This window comes from Sphaeramia orbicularis, chromosome 13 (genome assembly GCF_902148855.1).
Source record: "Sphaeramia orbicularis chromosome 13, fSphaOr1.1, whole genome shotgun sequence".
NCBI lineage: Eukaryota > Metazoa > Chordata > Actinopteri > Kurtiformes > Apogonidae > Sphaeramia > Sphaeramia orbicularis.
The window spans coordinates 9414114-9441541 of NC_043969.1; the positions used below are offsets into that span (position 1 = coordinate 9414114).

Sequence of the window (27428 nt, forward strand, 5' to 3'; positions counted from 1 at the left end):
TATAACAGAGAGTTTAGTCAATATTAAAGCATTGTTTATAAATAGCCAAGGTGTTAGAGCTTTGTTTTATTATGGATAAATTCTAAAGATTTAATATAATTTTCAAATTCCAATAGGAAGATTTTAAAATTTGGGTGTGTTTTAGTGTATTTATTATTATTATTATTATTATTATTATTATTATTATTATTATTATTATTATTATTAATAATAATAATAATAATAATAATAATAATACCACTAACAACAACAACAACAACAATAACAACAACAATAATGATAATAATAATAATAATAATAATAATAATAATAATAATAATAATAATAATAATAATAATATCTCAGTCCTGGTTTGACGTCACTCAACGGGAAAGGCTTTGGGTTTTGCTGCTTTCACGTACTGTTGGTAAATCAAACGACATCTTACAATTTTGTTAGATTTACTTGATCATTTATGCTGAGGGGGAAATAGCGTTACTTGGAAAATAATTGGAATGCCGTGGTATTTTATACTACGTAAAGCATATTATCTTTGCTAAGCGAATGTCGGAGGTACTTCAACTTAAATGGTTTTGATGTAGACTATCAAATGGATTAAAAAAAAAAAACCTAAGATGTAGATTGTTTAATCGATCTTTCTTTGTACGTATTATTGTTGTTATTGTGGCGTGTTAAAATGATTTTGTGATTTTTCAAGAGAAACTGGGCCCACGGCATTTTGACCGGAAGTTATCCGTGCAGTACTTGAATGCGTCGTGGGACCGGGCATTCATCGGTGGAGGGAGGCGGTGACTTCGGCAGCTCTAACTTACACCGAGCTCCGACCTGACAGCGGTGGCGGAGGGAGCGAGGGGAGAGCCGGCGGAGGAAAAAAAAAAAAAAAAAAAAATCAGCGGTGGAGGTTCACCTACTCAAACAAACAGGAAGCAGACCGGGCTCCTGTCCTGTCCACCTGTGAGTCAAACTCCGTGTCTTGCGTAGAGACAGCCGTGGGCCGCCTGTCACACAGACTTTTTACACGTCAAACGGCTGTGTTGTGAAGACGTAACCGCTGAAGAACCAAGTTTGAGCTGTTAGTTCGACCTTACGACACACAGTAAAGGTAAGTCCTCACTCGGGACTGATTTAAACCGTACTTTCTTCCCATGTCGAATGAGACCGTCACGGTAAATCCTGGTCACCAATTTATCAGGCGAATGTCTCACTGTAGCGTGGAAGCTATCCATTAAATTAGCACCACTAGTTAAATACCACAGTCTAAACAACTACTGTGACCAACAGCATTAGCCTACACTTCTACAAGACAGTTATCTACAATTCAGGTTATCTCTATTTAGGCGCTAAAATTGGCTTTGTATTCATTTTAATGTTTACTGAACTGGGCATTGTGATGTTTTCTAAGTGACTGGACGTTAACCTGGAGGGACGGTGCTCTTAATGAATATTCCTATTATACGCTTAGACTTGTGTACATTTCTAAGATTTGAAATTAACTGTCAAAAAACTTAGTTCTAGGTTGAGTCGTGATAATGTACTCTGTGTGAGAACTGTGTATTTCATAGACTTTTTTTTTTTAACCTCGGGGAATCTGGTGTTTAGCAATGTTAGTTTTTTTGGCAAGAATGAAAGGAGACTGTTATTGTGACACATTACTACTTTCAAGTTTTGTGTCACTCATTGTTGGGAAATGGACAGACAATAGACAAATAAAGAGGATGTGAAAATTAATTGATCTAGTCAGCTTTTCCGACATGACCATACACCCTGATGATGGGATTTGTTCATTCAGAAACTGGAGTTAGAAGAGGCTACAGATAAATGAAAGGGAAAACCTCATGGGAGTGGTCTCTTCCAGCCAGGATGACAGTCCCCCCATCTTTAAGGCAGAAGAAGCTGACTGAATGGCTTGAGGAGGATGAAAATGCTGTGAATCATACGCCATGGAATTCACAGTCACTAAATCTCAACCCAATTGAAAACCTATGAGAGATTTTGGAGAGTTATGTCAGACAGTACTGTCATTGAAATACTGAATGAAGGAATATCTTTTGGAGGAATGGCATTATCCCCTTCTCTGGAGTTATTGAATCAGAACCAAGGAGCACTGAAGTTACTTTGGTGTTACATGATAGTTTAATACCTTACTGGGACATTTTATGTCAGTTTTTCCTTTAAGCTGTTTCTTATGTATGTCCCTCAGCTATCGATTAGACGCTATTTGTCTTGTGTCTATGGGAACTCAGTGTTATTTGAGGAAGCCTTAGTAGTGACTTTTCTTTTCCTTTAGACAAACTGTCATCCCTGGTCGCTCACTAAAAGTGAACATTGTAGACTTTAAGACTGAAGGCATATTTAGTTGGCTTTAAGATGGCTGTTATCAAGTATTTACTGTGAGGCTTACTGTACCTTCAACATTTGCAGCTTCTCAATAACTGTTTTAATTTGCATGCAGGTTTTAACCTGTCTGTCTTTGACAGTTTTCTCACTGAATTTAATAGGTTATGTGTTTTGCATTTAATACCTGACATGGAAATTTTGTGACACTGTGTAATTTTGTGTACACTAGTTTGTTTGTGTTTGTTGAGCAATAAGCCTCAAGCTGTTTGTCCTTGGGGGGATTTTTCCCACATGGTTCTCTTTGCTTTGTATTTTCAATGGGCCAACAGACATAGATCAGTGAATCAGGGTTTATTTGAGGTCTGTTTGAGTCTGCCAGGTAGTGTAGGTTGTCAGTAAGTCTATAATTGCAATGCCACTGGCAAAACAGGACGATGTAAGAAATTCACCAATTGTTATACTCTTTCTCATGGTGCCACTGCTGACTTCGTGTCTCTTGTTGAATCCTACCATAATATTCAATTTTGCACATCGATTAGCAGAACTGTTTTAAGGTGGTATTTGGTTATGACAAATTATGGAGGTTAATATCATAATTATAGTAACTTGCATATTTACAATACAGAGACAATACATTTTATATGCATGTCTTATTGCATTAACTGTTACATTTTTCTCTTTCCAATGGCATTGTCTTTGTTGCAGTGATCTGTGCCTTTATTACCATAAAACACTTCCACTTCTGCTGTCCCTCACAGCTGATGGAGGTAACATGAAGCCTGATGCTTGCACACAGAGAGATCCACACTACAGTTCTCAAAAAGGGAGGAGGGTTTCCTTGGAGAAATGAGCAGTATTTGCAGCCAAGTTCATTTTGCGTTGCATAGTACCATCAGTCATGGAAATTGAAGTTGTCCAGTCTGTCCTGTTATTTTTGATCAGGCAACAGGGTGAGCTGGCTCATGTTAGACAAGCAGTGCTGTCAGGCCCCCTCTGTGGTAAAGTTAGAGAAAACTGATAAGGCTAACTTACATCACTCTACAGACATCAGCCAACAATGCAGCTATTTACTCCCCGCCAGAATTAGTCCCAAAGCAGGCCTCTCTAGAGAAACTGGGCTCAAATGAATGGGGAATTCCAAAAAAGGCTTTCACCAAAAACAAAATGTTGTTCCACTGACACTCATCCTCTGTCTCATCTATATTACTGTGGTTGTGGTCTGAGCTACCTGTATGGTAGGCTGTCTTGGTACATAAGTGAAAGGATAAGGGTCATAAGTGGTTTCAGGTCTCTGTTATTGAACGCTGAAATGATGTGGAAAAGATTAGAGCATGGAGGCATGTGGCTAATACAGCTGGACTTATTTTACCAGAAATGTGTTTGTTGTCATTTCTTAGATTAAAAATACCGATAATACATTGCGTCTGTTGTTTTTAATGTCTGGAAAGGCACTTTAATTCTTACTTCACAGAAGATCAAGGTGTAGTAGCTTATTTCCGTGTGTTGAAACTAAACATACAGTACAGTGATGTGTGATTATTTTGGCCCAGTTCCACCCTAATAGATTTTGAGTGGCTGTGAGGATAAAATGATAACCTTAAGGGGAGTGTGTACATCTATCAATGACCTAAGAAGTGGACATATCATCTCAAATCTGTATGGAATAGAAGTCTAATTATCTGAAGAATCTGAGGTTTAAAGTTGAGTTTGATTTCAAGTGAAGTTGCATTGATGGATATTGATATATTGATGATGTATGTAATTTTAAAAAAAGGATATATGAGGTGAATTTTGAAGCCATGAAGGTATAGAGAGAAATTGTTGTGCAGTGTTTCTATGCACGCTCAGTTTGTGTGTATTGACCTGACATTCATGTTCCCTACCTCTAAATCTTTGTCCTCAATCATTCACTCACAACCTTTGAGTACTGTTGGATGGTGCTGGAGCTGTGAAAAGCAGCAGAATTTTACTACACAGATGCTGAGCAGCTGGGCAGAGTTCAACACCAAGCCAGGTTGTTCAGTGTATTTGTTAGAATAAGGCACTCAACACTTAGCCTACTTTTTTAGGGACCCACTTTTGTAACCTTTATGGTTTATTCTGTTATGTGTATTTGTATGGAATGAAGCAGTTGCTGGTATATATATATATATATATATATATATATATATATATATATATATATATATATATATATATATATATATATACACACACACACAGGGTGGGGAAGCAAAATTTACAATGAACATTTAGTTTTTTTTTTCTCAGCAGGCACTACGTCAATTGTTTTGAAACCAAACATATATTGATGTCATAATCATACTTAACACTATTATCCATACCTTTTCAGAAACTTTTGCCCATATGAGTAATCAGGAAAGCAAACGTCAAAGAGTGTGTGATTTGCTGAATGCACTCGTCACACCAAAGGAGATTTCAAAAATAGTTGGAGTGTCCATAAAGACTGTTTATAATGTAAAGAAGAGAATGACTATGAGCAAAACTATTACGAGAAAGTCTGGAAGATACTATTAAAGAAGAATGGGAGAAGTTGTCACCCGAATATTTGAGGAACACTTGCGCAAGTTTCAGGAAGCGTGTGAAGGCAGTTATTGAGAAAGAAGGAGGACACATAGAATAAAAACATTTTCGATTATGTAAATTTTCTTGTGGCAAATAAATTGTCATGACTTTCAATAAACTAATTGGTCATACACTGTCTTTCAATCCCTGCCTCAAGATATTGTAAATTTTGCTTCCCCACCCTATATGTATGTGTGTGTGTGTGTGTATATATATATATATATATATATATATATATATATATACACACTTTTTTTTTTCTTTCCCATTATCTACCTCAACTCCCTCCCTGCATGTCTCCTACTCATTCACACTTCCTGTTGTTGAGCTTTTAAAGTATTATTACACTGAAAGGATTGCATAACATCCTTTCAAAGGGTGGTATCTAAGTAAGCCAGTCAATGTTTTACTTTTTATATGTGCAAGTGAGAGTGTACAATATGGCTTTTACAGTTTGTCCAGTAGCTTGTCTGGAGTGAAATCTCACCGTTGCACCATTGTAGACCAAGTTACTAGAACATTCAGTGTCAGCACTGGCAGGACTGAGCTGCGCTTTACTGATTATTACAAAACTTCACATAGAAAAGGACATTTCTTTAATAAGAAATGTGACTAACTGTGACGAGAGCATAGCCTGCTGGAATTCTCCACTTTGCTGCACAGCAGGCCAGGACCTGCTAAGGAATGTAGAGAAGACAACGGGAGAGAGAGGTATAGAGTGAAATGTGATGAAATGTAATGAGTGGCAACCTGCATTAGTACAGTAACACAATCTCCTTTTACTACTTTTAATTCCTTCTTGGTGATTAATGTCTACATAGAAAATATTTAATTTGGCTTTGAATCCAGAGAGGATGCGTAACAAGTTGGACACAACTTCAAAACACATTGGACTACATTTATTTATTTAAGCACACCACTGAAAATAGCTCTTCACCACAAATAACATACTTTCACTTTCTTGAAGCTGAAAATGAGGAACACATAAAAACTAGACTGTATCACACTATTTTCAGTCAGTTAATTTGAGCAAAAAGTGCAGAGTCCCTTGATGTAAGACTTGCTACGAGGGAATTTTATGTGATGCAGACTGTAGTGAGGTGTTAGTTTAAAGGTGTGACATTTTCAGAGAAAATTGGCTCACAGACAACATAAGTTTCCATGACAGCTCTGTCAGAAAACCAAATCCAAACGACCAACTATAGATAAGATTATCAACAAAATAATTTTTCTGTTGAAGGTTATCAGTGGAGTAAATGGATGTTTTCACCAGCAAACTTTCATTTTGGAATAAGTGCATTTCCTGGTCTGCCTTTGGGAAATAAGACTCGATTCATATTATAAAGTCTAACTAAAAACTAAACTGGGATTAGGTGTTGAGTCTGAGCACATAATAGGCTTGACGCTACCCATAATGACAGGGAGAAAGCTTAATATCTATTTGGCTGATTTATCAAACATCATGTGTTTGGTAACTATGATGTTAGTGATTGTATTTTAATCATGTTAAATAGCTGAAATATTCCAAATCCTAATTGCATCTGAAATTATACTTTAATTATATTCATGACATACAAAGACAATAACAATAAACAGCCCATGAATTGTGTGCATAAAATACAGTTACATTGATATTGTGCACTAAAGTAACTGTATCACATTTCATGCTTCTATCTATAGTTTGGTACTGATTGTACTATTGATTTTGTGATGTGAGATCACATTATCTCAGAGTTTGGCTGCTATAATCATAACCAAAAGCTCTTTTTCCTGATCCAAATCCCAGTTTCGCTTTATGAATTGGAAAGTTTTTGCAGTGTTGTCTTAATTACTGTGGTCCAGTCTGAACATCTCATCATTTCCTGTCTCAAGCTGCCCTGAAGAACAATGATGTCACAGAATATTAAGAGTTTGACGATTATAGGGGTCTGCATGAGGCAGTAAGGGTTCAGATTCCAAGTAGGCCTAGTTCTCAACACTTACAGTTCTGTGTTTCTGTAATGTGTCAAACAACTCATTTTTCACAGGAAAGTGCAAGCCTGTGTGACTTCCCTCTTAAAACCCCCTGGCCGGTTTGAAGTTTATCCTCTGTTGATATTAAAGTGATAAATACAAGCATATCTTCACAAAACCTAACAAGTACAGATTTGTTTATTTTAGTGGTTATGTACATGGGTATTTACAGACCTAGTTTTTTGCAGGTGTAACCTATTTCACTCTGTCACAACGGAAGTATTGCTGTGTGCTTTTAGCTTGTTACAAAAGTACATCAAGAAACTACCTATAGCCTTTAACAAATAAAAGCTTTCTCATTGAAAACACGTTATTGTATCAGGGGTTCAAATGATTGTTTTTTTTTTTTGTTTTGTTTTTTTTCATCTTGATGCAGAGGTAATATCAGGTTTGCAGCCTTCCACCGAAAGGGGCTCCATCCTCATCCTCTGTAACCTGAGAGTGAAAAACTTCAGCTTCACGTCTTCATATCAGGGCATCCTTCAGGCACAGGTCGCTGTGGACAGTACACAATATCAGTATTTGTCACAATAATGACCATAACGGTACACCCTGAAAGGCTGATGTATGCTCCTTAGTGAAAGAAACAAGCTGGTGAATTGTGATTTTCAGGAACTCTGACTCAGTACTAAACTTCTAATCACTACTCAAAACTCACCTTTCTCACAATTTTCTTGAGCCCCTTTGTTTTTTGTTTGTTTTGTTTGTGAAGCATCTTTGAGTGTCCAAAAAAATACTATATAAGTGTGATGTATTATTAGTATTTATTATTATTAAATATTTATTCACTGTCAAAACATTGCTAACATTTGCAGAACAGTGGAATATTTCACTAATTTGAAATAGAACAAACCAATCAAACCACGTTGTCCATAGTAGTAGTAACAACAGCAATAGTAGTATTAGTAGCCTAATATTAATAATAACTGACTTTATTATCCCCAGGGGGAAATCTGGACTCTGCATTTTACCCTTTATATTACACAAATACACAGCTTTTAACTTATAATAATAAAAATAATAACAATAATAATAATAATAATAATAATTAATAATAATAGGGGTGTAACGGTACAGAAAAATTTCAGTTCAGTATGCTTTCGGTACAGGGGTCTTCGGTGTGATAAATTTTCTATACGTTTTCGGTACAGTGATGGAGACTAGTGCCAGAGGGGTACACTCCATAACGTATCAAAGACCCTGAAACAGTTCGGTACAAACGAGTGCACTGTTACACTCCTAAATAATAATCAAGATAATTATTATCAATGACTTATCACCAAGCCCTTCTCTTCTACACCCCACACACCTGAACGCTTAAACGCAGTGTCTTAAATGCCTTTGTAATGGCTGAACATGAACATTTCATACATATTGATTTTCCTTTACATGCTGCTGTCTTACCAACATTCTTTCACCCGCATACTTTAACATCACTCCTCACTCTTACACAACATATTCAGTAATGTTGAAGGGTCTGTGTAGAGCCGTTTCATGCAGTGAACATTTCAGATGAACTGGTTGAAAGACGGAGACCTGCTGAGAAAAAAGAAGATCGCAGTTGCTCTGAACTGCATTAAATTATAGAAGGGTGTTTCTTTATCTTTATGTTATGTTCTCGTGATGTCATGGTGTCTTAAAATCTGCTGGTTGAAGAATGTTATGAGTTTGTCTCTAAAACTTTTGTCTCACTTCTGTTTTTCCTTCTTCCTGTAAAACTGTATGACCTATGACTGATCTCAGCCAACTACATCACTGGGCGTCTGTGTTGAAATTATGGTGTGACAATTTTGCCTTGGGTTGTGCCACTATGTGTGTGTTTGAATTGTGTGTGATCAGCAGTGCTATGCCCCAGGCCAAGACAGACCTTTGCTCAGTCAGGCAGCCGGGGGGGTAACTGATTTACAGCGTCCGTGGGGAACTTTTGAGAATACACACAGACGCACTCACAGTCCACCCACCTAAGGGCAGCTTCACAATAGCAGCTATAAATATAGACTGAGGCAAGAACCTAAATAAAGAAAGATGAGGAAAGAAGTGTGTAAAGGCCATAGGCAGACCCAGACATCACAAAGAGATGCATGGATTGAAAAATCTCTTTTAAAATACATTGTCCAACCTCAAACTTAATGTTGATAGTAGTGCATGTGTGTTGTTCATGCTTCATTGTGTTGGGGCATTATAGCTACTCCACTCTGCTAATGAGTGGATGTGTATTGTTTTAGAAATAGAAAGACAGTGCCCTTTTGTTTATGGTGAGGTAGTGATGACGCATGACCAAATGTAATAGCCCTTCAGACCACACTTGGTTTGGTGTGTGTATACTGGCACATTCCTGTTGCATTCTTTTACGTGTTTTAAATCATTAGCTAAATCTTCTTTAGTTGTCATGGTTCCCTCCTAATGTCCAATGCATGCAGTTGTTAGGTTTTATATCTACACTACGCTTATTTTATACCCATCATAATAAGGTTTGAAAATTAGAATTTGCAGACTTAAAACTAAGTTGAGTTAATTATTCATCATAATAAACATACAGGGCCAGATTTACTTAAACCTTGTGCACATAAGTGACATGCTCTAAGTCAAACACATGTAGAGTATTAAATAGAATTACAAGTCGGGTGAGTTTACAAGTTATTTTAGCAGCAGTGTTTAGGGTGATCCTCTCCTCTTAGAGCTTGTGTGTTAAAGGGAAGATTGTGCAAATTGAAAGAAAAATTACATGCAAGTGCAAAATATACTGACTTTTCCAAAACATGATTTTTCCAACAAAATTCCATCTAGCAGTGGACCAGTATAATTCAAAATTGACATAATTTAGAAAATGAAATATGCAGGAATAGTCCATTAATTGACTGACACATTGGCTGATACACCTAGTTTAGTCTGGCTCTAATTCCTATTATGCTGTGTATCTGCTATGGTGACGCCTTAACTTGTCAAAATGTAGAAAACTGGCTGAACCCACTTTGTATGTTTTTCATCAAAATTTTAAAGGTTGCCACCGGTGGCTGACTTGGCCGTGCAAACGTAGCCTCCCCCTTTCATGCCATCAACCACCTTCATAAAAAGATCATATTTGGGATATTTGTGAATATCAAAATACCTGTTGACATCTAAGTCTTCTGCAGTATTTATTAGGTGTGAGCCTTCCTCTACCCAGAAATGTGGACTGGACATGCGTCTCTTTGCCTCTGTGTTGTGTAGAATGCACAGAGCTGATCATAAGCAGGAAATAGGCTGGGACTCACAAACTGTAGTAAATACCCTAATTGAGATGCATCTTCTGAATGTGTGAATGTTCAAAGAATGCTCCTAAATCCTGAATAATGGCATATTCCACTTGTCTTATCAGAAAGTGGTCCATTTGGAATAAATACAATGTTCATAATGGAATAATAGTGGGACATTACGTTAGTGCCATATGTGTTTTCATTGCAAAATGATGCAATGTGGCTTCAAGGCATAAATACAGCTTAAGTTTTAGGATTTAAACAGGAACACTTTTTTTGTGGATTAATTACTCTTATAAGTTATTTTGAGTGTTTCATTTAGCTTACTTTCATAATTTTTGTGTGTCATCCTTGTGTCACACTGAAAATTAATACTGTCACTTCCTTCTGAGTTGTTTTCCTGTTGTTTTTAGGTCATGGCAGTGTTAAGTCATCCCTCGGTTGCCTGAGTTTACAGTAGGATCTCTCTCTGCCCTCTGTAGCCTGAAGGTGGAAAAAGTGCATCTGGAAGGACTAATGTAATGGCAAATAAGGAGACCTGGTAGATTGGTTGGACACGGTCAACTATGAGGGAGAAACCGGGGTGATTATGAAGCCCCCAGTCGTTTTAGGATTCTGCATTCCTTGCATTCCTCTGCAGGAGGATGGGTGGAGGAGTGTGTGTCTGCTTAGGTGGGGAGAGTGAAATTCATATCAAAGCGTGAATCTCACGGCGGTGTTTGTGAAGTGATAAAAGTTTAAAAAATGTGGGGAGGGATGAGGTGAAGACATGAGAATCTTTTTGCTTTTGTGTGTATGTAATATCAGTACTGATCAGACTAGTCAACCAGGACAGGGTTAAGTGTTTTTGCAGTGGCATAAATGTGTACCAAACCACAGTAGAAACACCCACAAACTCCATTTTGAAACACTGGTGTAGTAACGTCTGTTTATTCAGTGGCCTTAATTAGAGCAACAAACAGATGTAAGGGTCATCACGGCTGCTCAGACATGATGTAAGGTGTTGATGATGTTACTCTGAACATGGAACTGAGCTAAACTCCTGTCTTGCATCAGAAAACCTTAAGAGCTCAGTTTGTCAGAAGTTAACCCTTTATAGGGCACTTATAGAAATACTCTGAAATTCAAAATTCCAGCCTTAGTGTGCTATTGGAGGACATAACAAGACTTCATTACTTTTGTGAAATTTTTCAAAATATGTTATTGTTATGTAGAAAATGAAGGTTAATGAAGTTACCATATTTGGTTCCTTACCCATAAGTGGCAAAACAAAACCCAACAAGTATATATAAAAAATACAAGAAAAACACATGTACAGTGAAAATAACATGGCTTTTAGAACATTAAACCAACATAAGTGCTGATCCAGACACCTGTCAACATCCAAATTATCCCTTTGAACATCATTACTTACATTAGAACAATTACTTCATGGTACCTAACAAAGCAGTTAGGGTGTATTCACACCTGCCTTGTTTGGTTCGTTTAAAGCGAACCAGAGTTAGTTTGCTCCCTTGGTTTGGACCTTTTGGGCTGATGTGAATAAAAACCACTGAACTCTGTTTCGGACCAAACAAGCAAACCGAGACCCAGCTGAAGAGGTGGTCTTGGTGCGGTACCATACCTGTTGCGGTTTGTTTGAGGTGTGAATGCAGCCCGGACCTGATCTGACACAGTTGCGGTTTTTTTTTTACTATTGTGGAAATGGTACATTATTAGTTCATATTCGCACTGTAGAAAGGCAGAGGTCAAAAGCCAGTATCATTTTCATTTATGTTCCTGGTAATTGAGCTTCAGTGTGGGTATGGGTTGGATTCAGTGCTTATGCAAAACAGTAGCATGTGGAGATTTCATTTTCAGAACTCCAGTTAGATTTGTCTGTTGTGCTTGAAACGAAAAATAATAAACGACTTCATCACCTCCAGCAAACTTTACCTGCGTTAAGGAATTCTGTCCCTGGCTAAACTTAACGGTGATATAGGATAGCTACACATAGGTAAGCAGTATGTAGCACTAATGCTTTTGGAGAACAGTCTTTTGATGTACTAGCGTAATTCCAACTTCTTACCTGTTAAGTCTTGCGTGAAGAAGAGCAACAGTCACATCATGATGTGTGCACATGAGCGCTGTCCTCCGTAGCTGTCTTGCCCTGTGTCTTTGTTGTTGAGAAATGAATTCTACAATATTGTAAACCTGACGCTGCATCGAATGTTCTTGCTGCTCAAACATTTGTGCAAACGTCTGCATCTGTAAAAACCATATCACTATGACGATAACAAAAACTGCCCGCCAAATTTCCATGATTCTCCCCTTTCACTTTGGACTTCGCACATTAATCGACACTGCTCATTTCTGTCCAATGGCTGAATGACCTCAGCACACGTGGTTTTGTTTACAGATTTTGGTCCACTTACAAAAATGTACAATGTGAAAGCGAACCGCACCAAAACTTAAAAAAAAAAAAAAAAAAAAAAGTAAAAATTTGGTCCAGCCCGAAGCAAGTGAACTATCGGACTTTCCTGGTATGAATACGCCCTTACACTCACTGTTCCCTTACAGACCCTGTAGACCACAATGGACCTGACAGTGTAATTGTAATGTATGCGGAAATGACCAAAAATAGTCATTTGCCCATTAAAGGGTTAGGAACTCCTCCTATAGGTAACACTAATTCAAAACTTCAAAATACAACTATAAGAATATCACATTTTTCACCATATAGAAAAAAACTGTGTAGAACTCGCCACATCAATCCTTCTGATGGCATAACATTTGCAGATTCTCACCACCCTTGAGCCAGTTCTGTTTGTCTATATACCGTAAATGTTTTAATTGTTCATCACATCTTTACACTCAAGTGCGCTCAGCAACCTCAGATTATTTGCACCAAGGCTAATCGTCCACTCTTGTCTTCTGCTTGTTCTGCAGTATTATTAAACCACACATTATGACTTATATTGTGGAGGTTTGTTTTCCCATCATGTATTGCAGGGGGATGTAGCCATTAACATAACTGCCCTAGAGAATAACTGGAAAAGCAGTAAGTATTTTTTTTCTTCAAACATCTGTCATGGTTTTTATCATATCATTTCTAGATTAGAATTAGAAAAACATTCACCACTTTTCCAGTAGAATATCTATTCCTCGGGAAAAAGTCAACTCCCCTCCTGTCAGTGAAACTAAGATAACATAAGTAACGAGTGCTACTTAAATTTTGTTTGGCCCGCAGGGTTATAACATCCTTAATTTAACCAGCCTCGACCACATTTCATGGATCTGTTCCTCCATAGTTTATGCCCTACTCATCACATTCATAAAATGCTGCAGTAGTTTTGTTTGATTCTGATAAATAGACAAACAGGAGCAGTCACATAACCTCCTTAGTAAAGGTAATAAGGTAAATTGGTAGATGTGATTTAGTTTGTTTTCTGTTACTTTCACTAGGTACAGTAGAAACTAAATGGTTAAGGGTTTAAAAGTTGAGCTGCATTGAAAGTGTTGCACAATGATTAAAGCATTATGACTCATTACAGCCTCTACGCTGGACTAATCATATCCCACAGTAGATTTAAAAAATGTAATAGTTTTTCCAAGGCAGACAATACAGTTATGGTTTTTACAATCTGTGATTAAACTGTATTTTGAGCATCAGTCCAAACATGGACTCAAAGAGTCAATGATGTTTTAGTGTAGCTGTTTTCAAAAGACTGTGGCAGAGCTAAGTTTGGAGTGAGTCCTCGAGCAAAAACGTCACCACCAGACCACTTTATAGTCAAACCTCTGTCTGCCTTGTTCTCCTAAATTCAGCCAAATATTACTGTGACAAACACACACATCATGTGATGCTTTGAGCCAAATCCAGTAGGGGGGTTAAACATTGACTGTTTCAGGCCTGAGATTTTATCATAGTGCAAAACACCACATTTCCTGGAACTGGTCATCCAACATGTGGCTTGACTGTAGCTATGTGTGTAAAGACTGCCCATTACATGCACAGCCTTTTTGTGTTTTTGAGATGGGGTGGTAAAAGGTTGGAAGGAGGCAAAAAATCCAACTCGTTCTATGAATTTATCTTGAATCATGTTGTTCCCTGTCTGGACTTAAATCCTGTATGAGGAAAACACATAGTTGTTTTTGTGAACCTTGCTGTGTCACACCCCGGTAAACAAGATAGAGCATCTTAACCACTGGGGAAAAACAGGAAGTTTACGAGCCTTAATCAGAGTGTGTGCATTGTGTGTCATCAACGTGTATAGCCTCGCTGTGTGTTTCTGTCCACAGTATATTTGTTTACCATATCTCCTGGTTCACATCTCTGTTTCCATAGTTGCATCTCTTTGAAGTGTCGATACTGTATATGCCTTGGCCTTAGGCACTCGTATGTCCGTTCACACAGAGGTCATGTCCCGCAACTGTCCTTTCATCAGGACAGTCTTTTACGATTTTTGGGTCTAGTGCTGAAGTTAGACCCAATACAAGAGGGGTGTCAAACTCATTTTAGTTCAGGGGCCACATTCAGCCCAATATGATTTCAAGCAGGCCTAACCAGTAAAAACATTAAAATTACATTAAGAAAATGTTTACACTACAAAGTTTCCTTAAAAATCTGAATAACATGAACAACTGAAATGTCTGAAGAAAAATAACTGCAATTATGCCTCAGTCTACAGGCTACATCACAACTTACAAATCATAGTGGATCTACAAATACACAAAACATTTAATAACAGGCAGAATATTGGTAAAATTAGACTTATTTTCCTTTAAAATTTCATATTGTTCATATTTGTTCAGGTTATTTGTGTTTTTGTTAAAGTATAGTTTGTAAATGTCAATGTTTTTATGTAATTTTACTTTTTTACACTAAAACAAAGAGAGACATTTGGAGGTTACATTATTTATAGATTGTTATGATAGTATTTTAGATCCACTTTTGATTATATTGGTCTGAATGTGGAACCTGAACTAAAATATTTTTAACATCCTTGAATGTTAATATTTTCAGTGTATTTTTTGCATTTCACAAATTCATCCTATGGGCTGGATTTGACCCTTTGGCGCGCTGGTTTTAGCCCGTGGGCTGTGTGTTTGACATCTGTACAATACCATACTGAATGAGGGAAGACGGCTCTTTAAATTGTACTAACAAATTGTGCATTTAAATGTGAAATGGCTCTGGTGTGACTTGATAAAAATTAATATACCAGTACTAGCTTCTAATAATAGTTTGTACCTCACATTTCAGCGTGAGTGCTGCCCAGAAATCCATTGCCATATCAGACTGTACCTGTAAGATTTATTTTTGTGATTGCTGAGAGGATTCACAACTTTGCACATGATTCATACTTTCTTGCAGGTGTGAGTTCTTTCTCCAGGGTTTTCTAGTTACATTTAGCTAAATTGAATAGCAAGCTGGGCAATATGTTGAATTACTTCAATTTTCTGTTTTTGAATGATGTAAAAAGTGCAAAATTGAGATGAGTGATTTGCCTGCTGTCATTCACATAGTAGTACCAGTTCTCTGTACTTAAGGTAAGAGATGCAGGACATGTTAGGTTTGCTATCAATATTGAGTAATGGCAGCTGCAGGTGGATGCAGGATGCATTCAAGTGTGATCTCTGGATAAATTCACAGGTGGTCTGAAGTGTACATGTGTACATTCTCAGAGCAGGAGTGCATCTGGGGATATAATGAATCCCTGCCTATTCAGCTGGCATGATCTGTGTAGCACACCAAGAACATTATATTTACCTGTTTTAAAGACATCCGAGTGCCTACAAAGCATTATTGTATTGTGCTAAATATGTACAGTGTTACCTTTACAGACCTGAACAACTATGACATGTTTCCTTCTGTGAGGAAATACAATATTTAGAGTTCATATAATGCCGTATAAACATAACCATACTTTGAGCAGCTGAACATTCATTGAATCCAAGATATCCAGTAAAACAAATGGAATGTTGAAAGTTGACAAATTCAACCTGTTAAACCTGAAATTAATTGTTTTAGGCTGTAGATGAGCTTGAGAAAGTGAGATATGATCCGAGAGTGATCACTTCAGACACATTTTAGGATGCACTGTAATGCCAGGCATGAACGGATGCTCTTGGATTGGATCTGAACACCACAACAGGATGAAAAAGACAGTTATGACATAAACATAAAAAAAAAACAACTGTTCTTGCATCTGAAACAGAAGCATAAAATTGAAAGGGACAGGGCATCTACCTACTTCATAGCCAAAAAGGATATGTCAGGATGTTGAAAACAGTCATTCTGAAGTATGAATAGATGTAGAAATAAAAAAACAATCAAAACCATAAGAAAAATGAAGATTTTTTTTTGTCTGTATTACCCAGTCCTAACTGAATACATCAGGTCTTATATTGTCATTATCAGTGTTTGTTACATGGACTTTTCCAAATACAGCTGCTTTTCACTCATGTTTGTTGTTTGTCTGTGTCAGTGATGTATAAACTGATCTCCTCAATAGAGGATATGCACATATGTCACTTCCCCCCCTGGGCCACGCCCGTCTAAGTCAGACTGAGTGGCAAAAACCACATTGCTCAACATGACAGAGTGTAGCAGTAAACACAGCGAGACGGGGAAAATGTGAAACATGACATTACATTAAGGACAATAGGACTTGAAATGGATCCGTACGAGCTACCAAAGGACAAGTGGTCCACGAACATTGACGTGTGGCTTGAAATCGCGTATCCTGACATTCAGGGTGTAGGGGATCATCGCTATTTTTACCTGAAACAAATATACATGGTTCCATCATTACTGGGAACCAGGGTCCAAAATTAGAGTCCAGAACCAGCGGATCCAAAGTCCATTTACAGTAGACCGTGTACTGACCACAGTGAATATATGCATGATCTACTGGTACTGAGGAGATTTACGTCTAGTTAATATCAAGTACTTTATACAACATAGATACTACTGCTGTGGACCAGCAGGGTACGACTTAATTCTTGTAAATTATGATATTTTTCCCACCTGTTTTTAAATTAAGGCATTATTCTTGTAATATTATGGCTTTATTGTCGGAATATGATGACTTTAATCTCATAAATGAATGACATTTTTTTTAAATTATGAGTTTTTTTAGAACTACGACTTTATTCTCATAACATTCTGATTCTTTGTGTATTTGACTTTATTATCATAAAATTACAGGTTTTATATCGATATTTTATGACTTCATACTCTTAGTGACAAGTGTTTTTATTTTCTTATGTGGCCCTAATATGCTGTCGTAGCTTTATGCTCGAGTACCCCCGTATTTGAAAAACTAGGTTAGCCTCAGTTAAGTTAGTTTACTAATCATGTAGGAGCACAAGGTTCATAATCACAAAATGAAGACAAAAACCATGAAAGATCTGATCATGAAACCAAGAGCTTTACTAAGAAGTAACGTTAGCCAAACAATACGTAATTCAAGGTATGATTTTACCCAAAAATACAGCATAAATTAATGTTACCTGACACGAAACGGGATCCACAAATCTAGGTTTGGTTTCCTGGATTTGTGGATCCATCTACTTCTCTTTTCTTTGTCTTTCGGTGCCTGTAAAATGATAGCTCCGACTGCTTTTCAAACCTGTTCATACAATCAATTGCACAACAGCTCTTCCCCATTTTTTATTAAATATTGTTCTTCAGTTTAGACAGTATTGAAACCAATGCTGTCACTCATCTCCCTCTTTCTGCCACTCAGTGGGCGGAACCGCGGTGACTTCCGCAAATGGTGATGTCACATGCATACCCTCTATAAGTTTGGGTTGAATTCGGTACCATGGATGTGACTGAGAGAGGACGGTATGACTGGAGGGTGAGCAGAGATCTGGAAGAGGTCAGGAAGGGCACTGCTTCGAGCACTCAGTACTCTGTTTTCTTATCTCGGATGACGGGGCCTCTTTGTGTGAAAGCATACATCAAGTCATGTTGTTGTTCACATAGTGTTCTGCCTGTGAGGCAGATATGTTCTTATTATGTCTCTTAGTCTTGTGGTGTAAAATCACAGATTTTTCATTCACTTTGTTTATTTACTCTTTTAACTTTTGTGGGGGGTTTTCTCAGAAACGGCATGAGCACACCCACAGAAGCATTTTCCAAACATCTGCCACATTTAGTGGTTTTCCTTCTCAGTCAGTTTTGTCTTCTTGTTCATCAGATGCAGGGTCCCCACCACTACCCAGACACCCCCAGCCAGGAGCAGAGGCCCAGGAAATAAGAGGCTCTTGGAAAAAGCAGGTAAGACCTCTGTGTGTATAAACATGTCATATCTTGTAATTATCTTGACCCATTTTACCTGTGATGCCACTGTGTGTGAGGAAGAGAGTAGGACAGAAGGAATGGAGCAGAGCACTGACTTGGCTGGAATCTGGGAGAGTAGGCCTCGTCCTGACAGGCGGGGAATGTGGGGAAGTTGGCCAACAAGCTTTACTTTCATGCCAGAGATCAGCTGTACATCCTTCCACAGTGCACTCCCACCATGGGTCGGGTATCTCCACCGATTTACTGAATCCATTCAGCTCTGATTCACAGCATCTCAGTTTGACTTTATCTTTGATTCAGTTTATTTTTGTTCAGATAGAGGTATTTTACTTCCACTACCATTTTTGCTTGATATGAAAGAGGTCCTGAGAGAATTCATACCATAAAATTTACTTGGAACCCTCAAACCAGCTATAGTATTAAAAAGTATTTGTGGTGACGAGAACTGAGCCCAGAGCAGCCGCGATTCTCCCATCAGTCCAAATCAGAATATGAATATAGATGATCTAACATTGGTTCACACTGCTGTGGAAAACAGAAGATACAGAAGCCTCCCTGTCGAGACACGGTGTAGAGTATTAGTCATGTTTGACTGAATCTGATCAGTGATTGATAATTACAGCTGTCATTCATGTAGTTAACCCCCTACTTGTCTGAAAACACCTAAGGCTAGCTGAAGTCTGTGATTTTTCTACCACTTAAAAACACTCCACAGTCCACAGAAGTAGGTCAAATTCTCATTTGCCCTTGAATTAGATATGCTAAAAGGTAACTGGATTTTTTTTCTTAGTGGTGCTAACAAAACTACGTAGCGCTACAGCTTTTAGGCTCAAGGCTGAAGATAGATTTGGATTGGGATTTTTTTTCCCCAATCCTACCTTCTCCCCTTTGTAATGCAATACATAGCCTTCTTGGTAACTTGCATTTGCCTGGAAAATATGCATGCTGTGATTGTTCTTCCTCCCTGTCATACTGTATCACTTCCTGGGAACAAGTTTTACCTTCACATTATTATGTCACTATACAATAGACATTATGTCCATTAAACCACCGAGACAACATCAGTGTTGCTTCCTGCAAAACAATATTTTCAACTTCAAGAGTTCCATAAATTATTTCAATCTGAAGTGTGTTTTTCAGTACTTACATAGTCATGCTCCCTAGTCTCCATCACTAGATTTTTATTTATTTATTTTCCCCCAAGACACCAGCACAAGTCATGTTAAATATCACATTGCAATGGTCAAAATCTCATATGGACATTCAGCTTTCTCTGCTAAAGGAAGAAAACTGAAAACCTGTTTACCAAATGAGGTAAAAAAAAAAAAAAAAAGTAGCATCATTTCAATTGTTTTAACAGATGGCTGAAACAGAAACAATACTGTTCTCACAACAACACTCCTGGTTGGATTGTGCTGTAATTACCTGTATTGTGTTTCACCCTGTATTGTATTTCTATTTAGTTTTTCCGTTTCTTTTTTTTTTTGTCCTTTCTTACTAGCATTTCACTAATAGAACCGAATAAATTGTCTCTGTCTCTTCTGCAAAATTGTATGTTGTTCCAATGCTGCTGTGTGTTCATATCAAGTAAAATCGAATCTAATCTTAATTACAACTAGCTTTTTTTTCTCTTGAAATGGCTGACATTGACCTGTTGCAGACTCATTTCCTGGTCAAGAATATACCACATTGTGCTGTCACAACTTTAGTGAAATGTAGCAACACTTATGCTAGACTGTATGTGTACACTGTGTTCTTACTGCAGGAACTAATGTGCATTACATGTTACCATATATGACAGCAACATGAAGGAATGTAAAGATGGCTTTTTTTTCCCCTTGGCTTTGGGTAGTTTAATGATGCACTTCTCAGTAGGCGCTTTTTTTAGAACAAATGTGGTGATTGGATGAATGGCAGTGCAAGATTAGGTTAACTATTACTGTACTGATCTCTGGTACTCTCAGCACTACTGACCCATTTAGTTTCTCCAACCCTAGTTATCACTGAGTTGATTGTCTAGGAACCCCACCCTTGTGCAGTTTTTTTTTCCTGTTTCGTCTGTTAAAAGAAAAGCGAGGAACAGCCGGGTAGATAGTTCTGTAGAAATTGGATAAACACAAACACAGAGATTTAGACTCTGATGGCCTTTTTACTTCCTGCTGTTAGGGTTCGGTTCAGCACAATGGCATGTGTACCAGCCGCAGATACTGGAAGAGTAAACACTGCTGCCGTACTTCCCCCATCTCTCTCATGTAATGCTTTATAAATAACGTAGTCCAGGTGTGACTGTGACATCCATCAGTTTAATAAGCATATTTCCTTCTGTCAGTCAGTACTGGTAGCCAATAATCAGAACAGATGCCACCCACCTGCGCTCTCTCCTTTTCTACCCCCCCCCCCCCCCTTCTTTTACTCCTACTCAGATGTGGAAAAAATAGGTTGATCCTATTACTTATGGTGTGTTCTGTCTCCAGCGATCCGGCTCTTCCCACCTCCACCGTTTTGTTATCACTGTGAGCTTAGGGATGGGACAGCAAGATCATTACATAGCTCCCAGTACAAAGTCAGTTTTTCTAAGAATATTGACCTCATGAATGTTCTTTTTCTTGCTATGAGACTTACCATGAAGCAGTGTGCCCCTCACTATTTTGTAACACAATCCTAGGAAGCCCTGCCCTTGGGCTCATACTTCATCAAGTGTTCGGATCCCTATGCCAACCTGATACGCCTGTGCCATGTGCGCGCTTATAGAAGTCGTATATAATTAGTCAGGCCTGGACAATAGAACATGAACTGCTACTGTTAGCTAAGCATATATTAACAGAAAAGAGAGCCAACTGACCACTGCGTGTGCACCTATAATAGGAGGAATATCTACAATGAGCAATAAATTTGCTCAGGATGGCATGACCTGTGATAAATACGTACAGTGCGTATACCTCCTAAACACTTAATAGTCTAACGAAGCAATTAATTAAATGATTTTGAATATGTATGTATTGCAAAAAGTCTACATGCATATCCAACTGATTAAACACAGCATTAACCCCAAGGTCCTGAATCTAAAAGTGCTGGGGAATTAGGAGTGTATAATGCCAGAAATAGAAAAAAAAAAATATTGTCTTTTCATTAGTGTATAATCACATGAAAATGAGAATTATGTTGTCATTACTTTAGAATGAGCTGTATATATCTTCGCTGTTGCCCATAAAGTTGGAATAATTTTGTTGTCAGACACGTTCCTCTTTTTTATTTCTGTTTATACACATCATTAATCACCTTTGACCAGTCCCAGTTGCACTTCATCTATCAAGAATAAATCACATTGTCACAATCATGTCATAAGAAGAGGCAAAATATTTTAGTCCAACTTTATGGGTGTATAAAGGGAAGAGATCGCCTTTCAAGTTCGAGTTCACCATGTTCTGCTGCCATATCTCTAACATACCTCAGAAAGGATTTCCTCGTACTTTCTGCTGTGTTGTAGGGGCTGCCAACTAGCATACATTGCATTACTGTCACCTGCTGTGTTTGTGTGTCAACTAGATTGAAAATCCCTGAATGAACAAAAGAACCATTGGTGGTAACAAAGGACTTCCATATGCACTGTAGACTTTAAACAATAAGAAATACAAGTTTGATTTCCTTATTTCTAAACTAAACAAAAACATCTCCTGAAAGCTGGAAGACAACTTAAATAGTGAAATAAATCTTAAGTTATTATTATGTCTTTCATCTCTATAGTTTTGTTATAAAGACCCACATTTGTAAAGTTTAAGAAATGGATTGATAGAATCCAGTGTTTTTTTTTTCTTTATTAAATGTATTTCACACAGTCTTTTGTAATATTTTTATCTTGAATGTGTCCAGCACGATGAAGATGAAAATCTAGTTTGTGTGTATCTCTTCCTGTGAATATATAATGGACAGGCTATAGGGTTATGATTCAGGATGGTCTGATATATTACAAAATAGTCAGCAAAGGCAACGTGCAGCAAATGCATCTAATTGTTTTATATACAGGGTTCCTACACAAGTATGGAAAAGTATGGAATTTGATTTTATACATTTCCAGGTCTGGAAAAGTATGGAAAATGGAAACAAATGTGTGGAAAAATATTCATGTTTCCAAGACTTTTGCCATGGTTCTATTTTCTAAAACATAAATTATGAATATCTAAAAAAAGAAATGGATTGATCTGTTTTTTTTAAGGCGCTTGCTAGTGTAGCTAAAATGTTTGTGTGAGAGCACATATAGTAGGCTACGCATCCCAGAAAACTTTTGGGCAGATTGACAACCCATTTTACGGCCCACCCAGGTGTCGTCAAGTTTCACTGCTGCTTCGACGGACAGGTGATGTCCACACACTGTTTGTGAGTGAGCTATCCAACATGCCTTGTATGATAGTTGGCAGAACTCATAATAGGTAGATGTAAATTCTCTGACGACTGGCTCATAAATCCCAAATATAAAGACTGGTTGGCTGGTTGGAATCTTTTTTGCCAAGACATCTGGAAATTAGGGTCTGGAAAAAGTATGGAATTTTGAAATTTCAAATGTATAGGAACCCTGTGTGTATATATAGTATGATATATATATATATATATATATATATATATATATATATATATATATATATATATATATATATATATATATATATATATATATATATATCATACTAGTGTGTTGACCTGTGGGGAACCATGCGTTTTAGATGTGGTAGTTTTTATGCTCAGGAGAGCTGACTTTTGGGAAAAGATGTTAGTCTATATTTTATAAGTACTGACATAAAAATTGTTTGGTAAATCATTCTTTAAAATTTAAGCAACAATAAATATATTAATACCAATATCAAGGGACTGAAGTTAGTAAAGTTAGTTCCTGTTTCTAACTTCATATCCCATCATACAGCGTAGTACTGCGCTTCCTGTCAGCTGTCATGGTCATAGCAACGTGATTGTAAGGCTATTTTATTGAATAATTACTAATATGTCCCAAAATATTGGTTCTATCTACTTGCCGATTTTTGCTAGTGTCTTCCTTAACCAAAAATACGTAAGTATGCGAAACTGCAGCAGTCGGCTCTTTCTGGATTTTGTGTGATGTCCAAGACGCACACACAAACACTTCCAGTCCACTTCCCTTTTAATATAAGATTGTACCACACACATATGAATAAATTGGGAATAAAAACATCGCACTAGAAAAGTCAAATGCAGCTTTTTCAAATTCAGGGGATCAAACACAAGACAAAATGAACTGTCACAAATAATTATCAGTCAAATGTATTGATATTTTCTTACACCTGTAATCACAGCTGTAGTCCAACATATTTGACATGGATTCCTGTGTGTAATATTGGCCTGTGTCCTACATTAATAGATGAACACTATGCTGCAGCAGGGCAGGGAGTGTAGCCCAGACAGATGGATGAATATATAAACTCAAGAGGTGACATCAACATGTCATTTTCTGCAGCTAAGTGTTCCCAACAACCCAAAAGCCTCTATTGCATAATATGCACTTCAGTCAAGAAATGCCTCTCATTTTCAGGCTTGTGTCAATCACTGCTCTACACATGGCTCTGTTTATGATGTGGATGAACTGCACTTTCATAAGACACTGAGAGACCATTTTATAAGACAGCAACAGTGTGGAGCGTGGCTGTGTAAGACCTGTCACTGGTGTATAGTATTTATGGATGCTCTGTGTTATTTTGGTCCATTTCTTCCGCTCATCCCACTGTTTCTCAGCATAATCAGCGGCTGTGAGTGTGTGACAGACTGGGGTTTTCTTGACGTCTATTCTCATACTTCCCACTTTTGAAAGCTGTGTTGCACTGAGTTGCGCTTTTTGCCACTGACCTCAAACCACCTCTCCATCTGCTCAGAGAGTAGGGGGCTGTATTTTCATGTTGTTCATCAAACACCCCCTGTGTTGTGGTTGGAAAATGTGATACTGTCGCCCTATGCAAAGTAGTTGCAGTGGTAAGAGTGTGTTAATAATATACATGGTGGTCACTGGCAAGTAAACAATCTGTTATGTATCGTGAGTAGTTATGTTGTTGGTTTAGTATTTCTGTTGAAATTATGTACAGTTAACCAAAAGAAAAACATTTAATGGAAAAATATTGCTTAAAAGAAAAGGTTCACAACATGTTCACTCCCTAATGATAGCTGTTCATTGTTTCCTCTCTGTCAGAGTTTCCGAGGAAGGCTTTCTCTGTCCATTTCTAAATAGAAGCTGTTGTGTCAAGTGGAACAAAGTCTAATCCTTATGTCACACTCATAGAACAGCTGTTAGTACATGATCAACATCAAAACAAGAAGAACCTCCAGTCGGTGTGAACATAAGCACTGCATACTACAACACTGCAAATGAGCCAGGACCTCCAAGAAACTGTCAAATAATAATGGATTAGATAGATCAGTGTGTGTGGATTTGTTCTGTACTTCTTCATTTCCTGTTTCCATAGAATCTGATTGACAATGCAGACTTTGCATATGTATTTTTTTCCTGAAAGGCTTCTTTGTTCCAGCGGACTAAGTGCATGAGTGTGTATCGGAGCTTAGTAGGAAAATTGATCTATGATTGTGATAAGAGTTTGCATACTGCAGAGTCTTCATCTTTCCAGTAAATATGAGGAGAGTTATATTTGGATGCTGACTGAGGCGTTCCCTTGTCAGGAAAGCAGCTGTTTTTTGTGTATTTACAGCAGCATTTATCGGTAGTGCTTGGACTGAAAACTGATGCACAGGTGCTTATACTTTAACCCTGGTGGGCAGATAGAAACGGCTGTAGGTGTGACTAAGCCACCTGAATCTACAGATCTCACCCGACAAAGTACAGTAAGTCATGTGAGGATAGTTGTTTATTGTCGGGGGCACTGTGTGACCGGCGCCATGTGACCCCGTTGCCCCCTCCAGCCTCTGTGTTTTTACTGGAGCTCTGTCTGTGTAAGAGAGAGAAATGTTGTAAAGGGGTTGGTGAGGGTTGATGGGTGCAAGGGCAACACAAGGGCAGTGTTTGTGCAGGGCACGGGACTGTCCTCACTGGCACACACACATACACATTCAAACACACACACTTGGTTAAAAACAGAGGCCTATTGTGGACACCCAGCCCAGTTGAGTCCACCCACTACAGTCACACATTGTATCAAACTCTCCATTTTTATGTACATCTCCCTCTCTCTCTTATTTATCACAAATTACCCCCCTGTTTCTGTTACCCTTTACTCTCCTTTCACTTAAATTCCTGACATCAACATGCTTTAACCTTCCTGCTTCACCTGGAGTCTGTCTCATCAGCCAGGCTGTTCATTCCCTTGACCCCATTTTTTCATGTGTTCACCCACTCCTTAGACAAATGTCCTTTTTAGTCATCTTGAACTGCTCTTCAGGTCTTTTGGTTCAGTTTAGAGTACTGCACAGTAAATAAAACAAATTTGATGTACCTGGATATTAACATTTCATGCAGTGTTATACAATGCAATGCCTCCATCTCAGAGGCCAATTTTTATTGTTCTACATTTGTTTGACCATTTTAATTATTTTGCATGCACACAATTTATGTAACAGATAAGACAGTATAACAAGCTTTAAAAATATAACTTGTTAAAGATTAAGCCAGTGGATTCCAACATTTGACTGATGTCCTACAGGAAGCAGTGTGGAATCAACTCACATTTGAGGTGGCTCAGATGAAGTTGGCAACAGCTCCACCAAAGAATGTTTTTTTTTTTTTTTTTTTTTTTCTTATGAACTTCTGATGTGATTTAATTTCACTGATAATCCAAATAATCCAAAAATTTAAAATTAGAGAAAAAGTCCAGATTTATGTATTTTCTTCTTCCCTGTCTCATTAAACTTCCACAAGCCCTCCAATTTTCTGGTATCCCTGTGCGTAAAATTGTAGTTGGACCACCTCCAACAGCCATAGTAACATGATAATTTGGTGAGACTAGCATCTTACACCCAGTACAAGGGGTAGCCAGCTGTTCCATCTGTGTTGCTATGGTAATACTTTGTAGCAATATACACATTCTGTACATCCACATAATCAGAACATCAGATAAAACCTCAACAAAAACAATTTTCAGAGAACAAAACACAACTCTAATAACAAGCACTCATCGGCAAATATCTAAAACAAGCTGACAGTCCAAGACCAATGTATGTCATGAAAAATTTGATAAAACGACAGACCAATGAGACAAACTTTGCACCATTAAGCAGATCTAGCAGCACAAGTATTATTTATCTACCGATAAACCCATTGAACGGGCCAAAGAAGTGTAAAAGTAAAGGTTGCATTATGAGGCAATGATTACAAACTTTGTCATACCTTTGCTCTTTTCTGATCATAACTTGCTTTAATATGTGTAAAACATCTGCTATCAGCTAATGCATTGTGTTGTGTTGCACTAAAATGATTGAGACTCGAAGCAAATGGCCCAGGCTTTAACAGGTTAATGATGATATTGAAAGATGTCATCGATGGGGAAAAATATGTCAGAGGCTCCGAGCCAGTACTTGGGTAAGAATCTCATCCATGACTTTGACTTCTAATGTAGTATTTTTCAGTGAATAATCTACTACCACTATTTGGTTCACATCTCTGAGCCATCTGTGAGAAGTGTCAAAGTTGAGTTGAAGAGAGGGCTGCATGTTAGAGCTGCTTATATTCATGTCTGTGTGTAGCCTTTGTGCTTCTTCTTACTTGCTTTGTATCTGTGAAGTGAATCGGGCTCTGTGGAATATCACACTTGCAGATCTGATTTACCCACCCCCACCCACCACTTTGCTGTCACCCCAATCCTCACAAACTCTCTGATAGAGAGGGAAACTCATTAGATGAACTTGTAATATGTCTTTATTATGCAGACTCACTGCATATTAATACCCACAGTAGATCACATCAGCATTATTGTTGTATGATAATCACACTGCTATTCATT

General features: G+C 37.8%; 1 protein-coding gene across 2 annotated transcripts in view; it reads left to right on the forward strand.

Annotated features, from left to right (window-relative positions):
• Window positions 1-830: 830 nt before the first annotated feature.
• The window catches only part of pik3cb (phosphatidylinositol-4,5-bisphosphate 3-kinase, catalytic subunit beta), a 70425-nt gene continuing 43827 nt past the window's right edge, over window positions 831-27428 (forward strand). Inside the window, exons 1-2 of one of the 2 annotated variants that reach the window (XM_030152666.1) lie at window positions 831-1102; window positions 18362-18441. The gene's annotated coding sequence lies outside the window, so the exon portion shown is untranslated. Of the gene's footprint in view, window positions 1103-18361; window positions 18442-25255; window positions 25318-27428 lie in introns of those variants that run through there. The other variant, XM_030152667.1, reaches the window with a different exon arrangement.